We start from the raw sequence: 12,941 nt of genomic DNA, 5'->3' as shown, positions 1-12,941 counted from the left end.
CATTCCTCCACAGTAATGCCTAAGGTGGAGGGGGGAGAAGGGAGAGAGGGAAAGAATGTTATGTTTGTTATTGAGATTGTTATTGTTAAAGATTGTTACTGAGAGGTATACGGTATTCCGGTTAGAATTTCACTTTTTTACAGAATTTACTGCATTACTTGCACTTTTCCTTTTACTTGAAGTTAACTTTTATATTTTATAATATTATATTTTATGTTGAGATTGTTATTGTTAAAGATTGTTACTGAGAGGTATACGGTATTCCGGTTAGAATTTCACTTTTTTACAGAATTTACTGCATTACTTGCACTTTTCCTTTTACTTGAAGTTAACTTTTATATTTTATAATATTATATTTTATGTTGGACTGTAAGAAAGAGAGGATCTTTTTTGTTGTGTGGAATATTGCCCTGCAGTGCAAGAATAATTGAATAAAATACTGAAATGTTGATAAGAGAAGTTTTTGACATTTATTTGGGGAAAATTAAGTGATACATTAACCGAACAGTAAAAAAAATAATCGTTAGACTAATCGTTAAATTACTAATCGGCAAAATAATCGATAGATTAATCGTTAGAAAAATAGTCATTTGGGACAGCCCTAACTGTGAGTGATGCTCCTGTAGTAACTGATGATTCATGTAACGGCTGTTATGATATCCAAACGTGGCACACAATTCTTGGGCACTGTAATTATGATGATGTTTCCAGGTTACAGAATGTTGTAAAGGGAATGCAGATAAAGGGTAAAATTGATAAGACTAAAATGAATTGTGAAATATGCACACAAGGTAAATTCGTTCAGAGCAGAAATAGGGAACAAGACACAAAAGCGAGGGAAACATTTGAACTTGTACATACAGATTTGGCTGGTCCTATTGACCCAGTAGCCAAAGATGGGTTTAAATATGCCCTAGCTTTTACGGATGACTACTCAAGTGCAGTATCTGTGTACTTCCTAAAAACTAAGAGTGATACGGCGAAAGCTACAGAGAGATACCTCGCAGAGATATAGCACCATATGGAAAAGTGAAGTGCATTAGGTCCGATAATGGGACTGAGTTTACAGGACAGGAGTTTCAATCTCTGCTTAACAAGAACCGCATTAGACATGAGTTCTCAGCACCGTATTCGCCACACCAAAATGGCACGGCTGAGAGAACTGGCGCACACTATTTGATATGGCACGATGCATGCTAATTGAGAGCAATCTGCCAAAGGAGATGTGGACGTATGCTGTACAGACAGCGGCAGTAATACGCAACAGGTGTTTTAATAACAGAACCAAGCAAACTCCATTCCACACGCTGACAGGCAAGAAACCTAACTTATCTAGGATGAGGGTATTTGGATCGGTGTGCTACGCATACCGACAGGACAAAAAGAAACTGGACCCACGAAGTGAGAAAGGGATTTTTGTAGGATACGACAAAAATAGCCCCGCATATTTAGTGTACAACCCAGACACTAAGAAGGTCATGAAACATAGGCTAGTGAGGTTTGCCACAAAGCCTGTCTTGGTAAAAGAGACGCAGACAGACCCAATTATGACTGATGATGACGACTTACCTGGGGGGAGAAGTATCCCTAGCACAAGAGCAGAGGTGACAGAAAAGACAGGCGTGTCTCAGGACCCTGATAATTCTGATAGACCGGACAATAATCAGATTGAATGAATGAATGAATGAATGAATGGTCTTTATTGTCATTGCTATAGTACAGGTACCAAACAACGAAATTTAGGAGGGGTGGCTCCCCTGGTGTTAGGAAAGAAAAAAACTAAAAAAACACAAGAAGGGAAGGAGCTGGTTTACATAAATAAAGGCTATGTACACTATCCACTATACTATACTGTACAGATAGACGACTACCCAGTGAGCAATAGACGTCTTTTCAACCTCGCGTCTACAATATAAACCAATATAGACCAGCTATATTACGGCTATATTTTCTACTTATCTTAAATGCATGAAAACCGTTATTAAACCCCTCTAAACTGTCAGAATACGTCCCAGACGTCATGTAGTATGAGATTCCATGTAGTCTAGCATAGTTATTCATGCGGAAGTGGTGGTTTAAATTGCGTCTATACGTCGCTGTCCTTTAACCCAGATAAATGCTGTCTGTGTCTAAACCTGTTTTAGTCTAGCAGCACTTTGAGTTTAAATTAATACCCTAAACGCCTGTAGATTGTCAAAATATGTACCAGACCGTCATTTAGTCTGAGATTCCATGTAGTCTAGCATAGTTATTCATGCGGAAGTGGTGGTTTAAATTGCGTCTATACGTCGCTGTCCTTTAACCCAGATAAATGCTGTCTGTGTCTAAACCTGTTTTAGTCTAGCAGCACTTTGAGTTTAAATTAATACCCTAAATGCCTGTAGATTGTAAAAATATGTACCAGACCGTCATTTAGTCTGAGATTCCATGTAGTCTAGCATAGTTATTCATGCGGAAGTGGTGGTTTAAATTGCGTCTATACGTCGCTGTCCTTTAACCCAGATAAATGCGGTCTGTGTCTAAACATATTTTCTACTTATCTCAAATGCATTAAAACCGTTATTAAACCCATTCTATTGTCCTTACGCTCTACTCTATGACTATGAGGCTGGGAAGACAAATCAGCAACACACTACATGAACTGAATTGAGATTATATAGAAAAATAGTCATAGTACCAGGTGTTGATGACTGCAGAGGAGAGTCTATCATTGTAGAGTCATCAGTGGCTTTTCAAACAAAGATCAAAGCACATGAACAACTTTAAACAGGAACAAGTAGCACAGAATGAGAGGAAAGACCAGTTATATTTTAAAAATACAAACGCATTGCTTACAGGCATATTCTTCTTTGTCCTTTTCTTTTAATTCAAAGAGGTCCATAGAAACTGATCGTTAAAAGGAAATATCGTTAAAATGTGCTTTCTTAAATACAAAAAACGTCACATAATAATCGCATTACGTTTTGCTACATGTAACCGGTTGGTTATTATTTCCAGTTTGCGGTTAATGTAATTTTGGTTAACAAATGCTTTCTTTCGCTACGATTGGAGACGGGTTACCACGTGACCATGGGACGTATTGAATTTCCCGGTTGGAACAGTGAAAAGTAGTATTTTTGGGATGTTTTGTACATTGGCACTACATTATTATTGTTAAAACACTATTCCACTAATACCATTATTATTATATAGTGGAATGCCTATAGAAACTATTGTTGTGGTTAAACCGTGACCTACATTGACGTGCCAGAGAATGAGTACCCTCCCTCGAAACCATAGCGGGTATCGCTTCTCAGCCTTTTGGCTAAGATCAAGTGTATCTGTTCTTATCAGTTTAATATCTGATACGTCCCCTACCCGATTTTTGGAGCAGCGAGATGGAATAGGGGCTTGCTCCGTCCACACCACGCATCGACCTGGTATTGCAGTACCTCCAGGAACATAATATTTCAACGGCATTTCAAGGTCTAAATATACGCCAAATTGGAAGTTGAAACAACGTCTATGTTTAGATGTTGAAATGCCGTTGAAACATAGACAGGGAAACAACGTCTATGTTTCAACGGCATTTCAACGTCTAAACATAGACGTTGTTTCAATTTCCAATTTGGCGTATATTTAGCCTCGATTTCGCCTAGACGTCTACAGGCCATTTAGACGTTGTTTAGACGTCTAATCAACGTAAAATTGCTCACTGGGTAGGGTTGTCATATTGCACATAGTGTTATTGCACATTCATTTAAAGCATCGTTTCTCAACGGGGGCGTTCAGACAACATCGGGGGGCGCTGGAACAGATATTTTAAAAAAGGGGGGCGTTGCGGTGTTCTTGGGGGGCATTCGCGCATTAAGTATTTTTCTCATGAAAAACAGCGGTCATTTCGCTCGGACAAACCGTCTTTTCAGTCAGAGCACCCATCTCTGAGCGCTCCCAGAGCGCAGTGTTCTGAACTTGGCCGGGCTGCGTCCTAACGATTCCCAACTAAGTTGGGCGCTCCGCCACGCCCCCAGCGGGCTGCGTCCTAACGATTGGCTCCGCCACGCCCAGCGGGCTCCGCCCCCCAGGCTGCGCGCACTCAGGTCAGTGTGTGCTCAGATGTCAGGGAAAACGTGGAGGAATATCCTCAATTGAAGGCTGCGCATCTCTTTCCTCGCTGCAAGATGTCGATGCCTCGCTGCAAGATGTCGATGCAAGACTGCCGAGGCAAGGGAGTGGGTGAAGGCAGCAAAACACTCCGGGGTAACATGGAGGGTCCAAAGAACCATTCCATGTCTGGCAAAGCGCGTTCTTTTCAGGGTAACAGTTAAAATGTCTTGTGCCTGCTCCAAACAGTCACGTATCAGGCGGATGGCATTCACATAGGTTCTCAACTCCTTCCACTTTACGTTTATATAGTGAATATAATGTTTTGTTTAGGTGGACTACAAGTGTCAGCACCATGTTGATGTGAGGTCTATGACGGCCAATTCGAGACCTTCATCTAAAAACACATGCTGTCCAGCCACAATGTCTCTCACCCTGAAACAGTGCCAGCCTCTAAGGCGGCGGATTAGCCGGTGAGTTGAGAGATGTATGCAGGTCTACTGTACGCTGATAATCATGTTGTTATATTCATCCTTGGCTTAAACTTAACATCCTCGTTAGCAGAGTATTTTTTTCCATTTTAAACTGTCCTGTATCAGCTTCTCTCACTCCAACCATCTGCAGGTCCACCCTCACCACACCATATACCTTCTTTTAGGCCTCCGCCTTTTCCTTCAGCTCTATCTCCAGCATCCTTACCCCTACCAGCTTGTCTCCTATCTGCCATGTCCAAAACCAAGCTCTGCCTCTTGTTTAGTTATTTGTCAGACAATGCCACCACGTGTAAACTTTCCTTTTCACTATTGGTGGTAGAATTCTGGTAGCATTCTGTCACAAATCATTCTTAAGACACTTCTCCACCCACTCCACCCAGCTTGCACTATCTTCTACACCTCTATTTTACGCTCTCCATTACTTTGGATTGTTGACGCCAAGTATTTCAACTCATCCACATCCTCCTTGTTACCTCACCAATCCACTGATTCCCTCATTCACTGGCTCAAACTTAACATAATGTTGATATGATTCTGTCAACTGCTGCAAGGACAGACACATGCCTGACTTCCCATTGGAAGTCAGGGTAAAGAACACCCACAACCACAACCTGTTTGTGGCCGAGGCCCTTGGGCACAGAGATGTGGGGAAGGCATCAATTGAGAGCCTGACGAGGCTTTTTGAAATCGGCCACTCTCCCACATCAGCACTTTGTGTGTTGAAGCACGACCTGCATATGCAGTATGGCGTGAGATATGTCCATGCCTCAGCGAACAGAGAGATCTGCCCAGACCTCCAGTTTGTCCAAAGGTGCACCTTTTTTTTAAGATCATATTGTAGTTATTATGTATGTATTGTCAAAAGACCCCTCACATGATTGGGGTTGAGACTGTATAATACTATGTTGATGATGGTTGTGTATGTGTCACACATTTGAACACATATGAGCAGTGGAGTGGGATGTATAGTTTGAAACGGTATACAGCATGCATATTATAACTTTATTGGCTAACATTCTTTTGTTCAGACTCTTCCAAAAGGTGTGCAGGGGAGAGTATGGTGCACAGCAAGGCCCTTCTATGCTGGAAGCGCTGGAACGACAGGTGGTGGAGTACAACACCAAGTGTGGAGAAGTGTGTGCCAGGATGACCACTTCCTCTGCTGGAGCTCCTCTCATCGCGATATGCTCCCCACTGATGAAACGCCTTCACACATTATTTATTGAATGTTTTCTGTCTGCCCTACTAAGCTGTTTGACAACAAAATTTCCCCATTGGCGACAATAAAGGTTTTTTCATTCATAATATTTTGGTGCTCCTCTACCCCCTTTGTATATATTGAAGACCCAAAGACGGCTCAAAAGGACAGTTTTGACTGCCATTGTATTTAATAGGCCTGCTATTGTCAATCTGTTCACTTCAATCTGTTCATATCAATAGGCCCTTTTCAATCAGTTCATATCAATCGGTTCTTTTCAATCAGTTCATTTCAGGTTCTAATGTTCATTTTTACAAATCTATACAAAACCTGATCTCACATGTTTTATCCTCAAGGATACATATCCTCAAGGATACATAGGCAGAACAACTGAAATAAATGAAACTTTAATCGACTCAAAAACTGCTTAGCTGGTGGGATGGACTCACACTCATGGACGCACATTTGCCATGTCTCTCCTGTGATGTTATGCTCTGATATTGTAATTTAATGTAACTTATCGCGCGTCTCGTTAAGAGAGGTCAGGGAATATTTTTTTACAGCTCACTTTTCTGGCCCCTCTGTTGTCCTCTACCTCTGTTTTACTAGTTCTGGTGAATAAATATCTGACAGTGACATATTACGTGGTTGATTGAAACGGTAATGTTTAAAATAGCCACGCAGTGCGCGAAAATGTATGCAGTCCGGCAAAATGTATGCCGTTTCGCAGTCGAGCCCGCTGGGAGTCGAGCCCGCTGCGCGTGCGTCGAGCCCGCTGGGGGCGTGGCGAGCCCGCTGGGGGCGTGGCGGAGCGCCCAACTTAGTTGGGAATCGTTAGGACGCGGCCGGGCTCTGTGATGCAGACACACGTAGCGGGCAGCGCCCACATTTTTTTTAAAGTGAGAGTGTCAACAAGAAGATGAAGCTAAAAACTCGGCTAGCAAAGGCAGAGCTTTTGATAGTTTCCAATGTGTCTGGGTAAGCTGCATTGTAGAAGAATCTTGACAGTTCATGTACAGTGCAGAAATTGCAATACTATGCTAGTCTACGATAGATAGAACCCCGGTTCACCCCATCTGTAATGTCATGTTTCAACCCTTGCCATCCTTTTCTTGCATAGCACCCGCAAATGAACACGGATAGGAGTGGAATAGGCTATATAACTGTAAATAGTTGATTGTCTTTGGATTTAGCCAGTTGGCGAAGATTTATGAGGAATAGGCTATTTAATTTGTGTTGCTCATCTAACAGCGATAAGGTGTTGTTTAATTTACGGTCTTGTTTAATTTCTATGAGTGTTTTCCTTGTAGGCTATGCTTGAGTGACATGTGTTTCAGTTTGTAGGCTCATTGTAATTGTTGGCTATAAGCGAGAGAGAATATTTCTTATGTTAGTTTTGATACTGAGTCCATGTCCCCGCCGGTGACGTAAGCCTGTCGTGCCAAATACTCCCTCCCCGCGTATACACACTACCCTCAGCGCTTATGCGTTCGCATCCTTTCAATACAGCTTATTTAATTTAGTTAAAATGAGTGCTAATACCATACCACCATACCAGAACATCACAGCAGGAACAACCTATCTCAAAAAAGCGATCGTATTGTAATAAACCAGTCCGGAAAGTTCTCTGTCGCTTACCAATAATCTAACCTGGAGAAATCAGCTACGAATGTCCCTTCCCCTCGCAGGTTCATTACAGTATATTACATAAATGTATTACTGTTAAGTGTTGTTGTGGATGTTATCCCTAGTGCCATTCTGAGGTTAGCATTGCGATGTGTTCGTCTTAACGTTTACAAAATAAAATATACGATCGCTTTTTAGTGATATGTTGCTCCTCTTGTGATGCCCTGGAAACGAACACATAAGCACTCAGAACAGCTGTCAACGTCTTTTGTTGCTATAGGAAACCACTACTGTCTGCTTGCGATTGATCAGCTGTCAGCAGTGTTATTGTAGGTACGTTAGTAAATGCACGAACTGTCAGTTCGCTCGGGCAAACCGTCTTTTCAGTCAGAGCACCCATCTCTGAGCGGTCCCAGAGCGCAGTGCTCTGAACTTTGGAACTTTGTTAACAAAGTCCAATAAAAAATTAATAAATATTAGCATCATAAAACAGTCTGTTTGTATTCTCTGAAGTTGTCTGAGTTTGTTTAACACTCATAAACAGCATTTTTATTCACATTCACATGGCTTTTCTGCTCTCTGGTAAACTAATGATAATGATATTCCAACTGCCCAGTTAAATCCAATCTATTATTTGGCATTCAGTGACATGCTTTTTAAATGATATTATAACACAGAATATTAGTCAACATTAATATTCAGGGAAGAAAAAAAGCCAACTTTTTTTGATGGGGGGCGGTAAGAGACCTGGATAATGGACAGGGGGGCGCTGGCCCAAAAAAGGTTGAGAACCACTGATTTAAAGTGTCGCAGTTTGCAGGCTTGAAATGTACATATTTGTGCCTCAGCACTACACCTGATTTTTTCAGTCCAGCAGCTGCCATCAATCCGTCCAGACTGTCCAGGGCCCAGAACCTAGGTCTTTGCTGTGTTCAGGGCCTGGATGGCCCTGGGGTAGAAGCTGTTCTTCAGTCTGTTTGTCCTTGCGGTAATGGTCCTGTACCGCCTTTTCGAGGGCAGCCGGGTAAAGTGTTCGTACCCAGGGTGGGTTGGGTCTCTGGAGATCTTGGAGGCCTTCCTGAGACAGCGTGTGTTGTACAGCTCTTCCAGAGAGGGGAGGGGGGCGCCGGTGATCTTCTGGGCTGTTCTCACGACTCTCTGTAGCGCATTTCTCTCCGCGGTTGTGCAGCTGGAGAACCAGTTGCAGATGCCGTAGGTGAGGATGCTCTCCACTGCGCCGCGGTAGAAGGTCACCAGTATCTCCTGCTTGCTGTGTTCCTTCCTGAGGACTCTCAGGATGTAGAGCCGCTGTTGTGCCTTCTTGATGGTGGCTGTTGTGTTGTCCTTCCAGGACAGGTCATCCTGCATGTGCACCCCCAGGAATCGGAGGGTTGAGACGGCTCTCTCAGTCGATGAGCAGGGGCTGGATCTCGGACTTTTTCCTCCTGAGGTCCACGATGATTTCCTGGGTCTTTGACTTGTTCAGCAGCAGGTTGTTAACCTTGCACAGGTTGCTCAGTTGCTCTACCTCATCCCTGTACGCCGCCTCGTCCCCCCCCGGGTGAGCCTCGTTACCCGAGGAGAAATAGGAGAACCCCACCGTACCTCTCTGAGTATGTTACTGATGAGAGTTCAGATGATCATGTGTCATTTAGTGTAGATTACTGCTACAGAGTATGTGACACACCGCAAACCTTCAGAGAAGCAATGAGCTCAGACAAGGCAGAAAACTGGCCTAAGGCCATGCATGAGGAGATGGATTCTCTTAGAGAGAACGATACATATACTTTGACCAACCTACCAGAAGGTAAACGGGAAGTGGGGGGTAGATGGGTCTATACAGTGAAAACCAGTGCAGATCAATCTGAAACCTACAAGGCTAGATATGTAGCCAAAGGATTTAAAATGAAAGATCTAGGGAAACTAACACATTTCCTAGGCATTGATTTTGATCAGGATGATGCTGGAACAGTAAAGATGAGCCAGAAAACATACATCTCTAAGGTACTAGAAAGATTTGGTATGTCAAATTGTAAGCCAAGGTCCACCCCATGTGAACCAAAATTAGACAACAACAATGACACTGACCCTGTGGATCCCAAAAGATACCGTGAGGTTGTAGGGAGTCTAATTTACTTAATGACCTGTACCAGGCCTGATTTGAGCTGGGTCGTGGGTAAATTATCACAGCATTTGTCAGAACCAAATGGACAACACTGGGTAATGGCTAAACATGTGATGAGGTATTTGAAGGCCACAGTAGACCACAAGCTATGCTCCAGGAAGAGTGAGACAGATCTCCATCTTGTGGGGTATAGTGATTCCGACTGGGCATCTGACTTAAGTGACAGACGAAGCACGACTGGTTATTGCTTCAGTTTAACAGATGATGGCCCACTGATTTCATGGAAATCAAAGAAACAAGCTACAGTAGCCTTGTCAACCTGCGAGGCAGAATACATGGCGCTGGCTACGACCACACAAGAGAGTTTATACCTAATACAATTAATGAATGGGATGGAGAACAATGGTCAATATGCACCAGTGAAAATATTTGAAGATAATCAAGGTGCAATTGCTTTATCAAAAGATCCAGTGTGCCGCCAAAGGTCCAAACATATTGATATTAGATACCATTTTGTTCGTTCAGCAGTAAATTATGGTAAAGTCATACTAGAGTACTGTCCTACAGAAGATATGGTGGCAGATGTTATGACGAAACCAATGACCAAGTTCAAGATGGAGAGATTCATGCAATTCATGTTGGGTGTGTGATCTATTAAAGTGTCTGTCAAAGTACCTTGTTCTTTACGGTATTGTACAGATCTGAGATCTAGTGGGGGTGTTTAATGTTTAATGATAATATGTTCCTTGTTCATTACTGTATTGTATAGTCTGAGATCAAGTGGGGGTGTTGAATGTTGATCTCATTTGCATACTCACGTTGTGTGTTGTCATACGCAGGTTCACGTATGTTACTTACGTTCATGTCTATAAATGTGAGAGCGCCAAATAAATCGTTCTCTTTCCGGAATGTTAACCGATGCGAGCAGTCGTGTGTATTTATTGATCACCAGAGACAGTTAGCAAGCATGGCTTCCACACCGCCAACAGTGTAACAGAAGAGTGCAATTGCTATTCCTAATACGGAGTCTTACCAGGATAAGAGACAATGATTTCTGCCGTGGGGGGAGATACTCAGATGGGGGGCGGTATAATTGTAATGAGACCCCATTTTGCGTGGGAGGGGCAGCCAATCTGAATGGCTTGTTGAATCGCATGTTTTTCGGAAATACGCAGGCCACAAAAAACTGACTGAATTGCGTACCCCTCCATTTGGTAGAGCGTGCCCTCATGCTTCACTATACCAAGTCCCCCATATGAACATATCTCTCCGATGGCCTCATGGCATCCCACCCCTAACACCAATATAATGAACTGCGGGGTAAAGTAGCTTGCCCTAAGTGGGTATCAAACTCACAACCTTCCACTTACAAACTGGCCACGCTAGCCGCAACACAGGCCTTATACAGGGTTGTTACTAGGGCTGGGTTCAACAAACGATTTACCAATTCAAAATCGATCTTAATTCATTTAATTAATTGATTCAACATGAATGAGCGATTATCGATTCATAAATCCCATGATCAATCTTAGATGCCTTTTCCTGCGTGCAGCTTCAACCCGCAACGAGATCTCGTGGTCAGATCTCGCGCAATGATACTGGTTTCAACTGCCCTAGTCTGTAGAACATGACATGACACTCCAGTCATCGTTGATATAGCGACAAGTGATAGTCCGGTATGAATCCATTGCTCTGGATGTCCAGCTGTCACAAGTTATGGCGTCTCTCTCTCTGCTGGTTGAAGTGAAATTGTGACGTCATGTTTCACATTCGCGTACATGTTTGGGATTATCACTTAACTCAACTGTTTGCGTGTCGGTAAAATGTAGCGATATCGTTACTGCACAGAGAAGCTGCCTCACTCCGCAACATGTACAAGAAAAATCTTACCATCTCCAAAAAGTGAGAAAGCAGTCATGAAGAAGCAGTCATGAAGGGGTTTAGTTTCATGGACTTTACGGTTTACCATGTCCAGAAATTTTTTGTTGCCCAAAATACCCTCATCTATTGCACTATTTTCAGTGTTTTGCACATTTTAATTTCTAATGCAAATATGCTATTTGAGACAATCATACTAGAGCAAATTGTATGTTTTCCTGAGGGATAAGTGATGTCTTGTTTACAGGTAGGCTATGTTTGTAGCCCCCTTATTTACACTGGCTGCAGTAAAAAAAGTACTTTTTGTAGTCTGATTTTGCACAACTTGTGCAGTTGGTCAATGCTGGTCATGGTCATTTATGTTCCAATAAAAAGTACATTCATGTAACTGCTTTGGAGTTTTAACAATGCAACATGTTAGAGGGTTCGTGGGACCATTTCTAGCATTAGTTCTGAGAATATATTTCATATTCAAACAAAATCGGTATTGTAACTAAATAATCGAATCGTGAATCGAATCGGGACCTTGTGAATCGGAATCGAATCATTTTGGGAAACCAGTGGTGATACCCAGCCCTAGTCGTTATAATACAATGAAATGAAAATACAGTGTGGGAGGAATGGAATAGCTCGTCTTTCTTTGCCTAAACATTGATGTTGCCATATATGCAGTAATCACTACTTATCCAAACACCAATTCATGTGTTTGTGAATAGAGAGTGTCTGGAGTAGCCTGAGCTGTGCTGAGTAAAGTTTTGACATCTGTTTGCTGTAACTATGTGTTAACACTCGAGGACACGAGGATGAGGCAGGAGTAACTTGATAAGATCATCTGCGGCTAGACAGGCTGTGTATTCCCTCCCCCAACTGTGTTATGTAATTGCTTGTTGGCACTGCTACATGGAAATAACAACCCCCAGTAAGCCTCACTATAAATGCATGAAATATTCATAGTAGTCGTAATAATAAGAATAATACAAATATGTCTAGATATGGATTTCAACATGCATGGAATAACAATACGTTTTAATTTTGTATGTCACTGTTTCTCCTTTCCATATCCGTTTCAATATGACATTGGAATCTATAATAGCCAATACTACAAAACATCAAGCTGTTATTTCTACTACATTATAGTAAAAATATTGTTAAACACAACACATGAGCGAATACATTTCGTTGTATACTTTGTAGTTAGGACGAAATGCTGAAGCCTAATTGATGTATCTGAAATCTTACCAGAATTCTGTCCTTGTCCTCTAAGCCTTCTGCTTTGTCAAATTCTGTCCCTGGACTTGACAAGAGTTTTCGTTTACGCAGACACCAACTATAGCATCCCTGGATCCTGAAGACAACTATTTTCCACAAGTTTCCAGTTCTAGGGTTCTAGGGTACCATCCTATAGAAAAATGTTCTATCTATTGCTCGATAAGGCATCATCATCCAGACTAATAATGGAACATAAGTCTTTCAAACGCCCATAAATGTTGCCCGTACGTCCACAAGTTTACACATTGTTGCCAGCAGCGTATGCCCT

General features: G+C 42.3%; 1 protein-coding gene across 1 annotated transcript in view; it reads right to left on the bottom strand.

Moving 5' to 3' along the window:
• Positions 1-12,877, bottom strand: part of LOC308154982 (CLOCK-interacting pacemaker) — a 45,753-nt gene extending 32,876 nt beyond the window's left edge. The window contains exon 1 of the mRNA XM_080528208.1: positions 12,644-12,877. The gene's annotated coding sequence lies outside the window, so the exon portion shown is untranslated. The remainder of the gene's footprint in view (positions 1-12,643) is intronic.
• Between the last annotated feature and the right edge of the window lie 64 nt (positions 12,878-12,941).

The sequence above is a fragment of the Nansenia antarctica genome (assembly GCF_963989245.1).
Source record: "Nansenia antarctica genome assembly, chromosome: 4".
Classification (NCBI taxonomy): Eukaryota; Metazoa; Chordata; class Actinopteri; order Argentiniformes; family Microstomatidae; genus Nansenia; species Nansenia antarctica.
The sequence above is the reverse complement of the archived record's forward strand: the minus strand, read 5'-3'. Positions and strand labels throughout refer to the sequence as shown.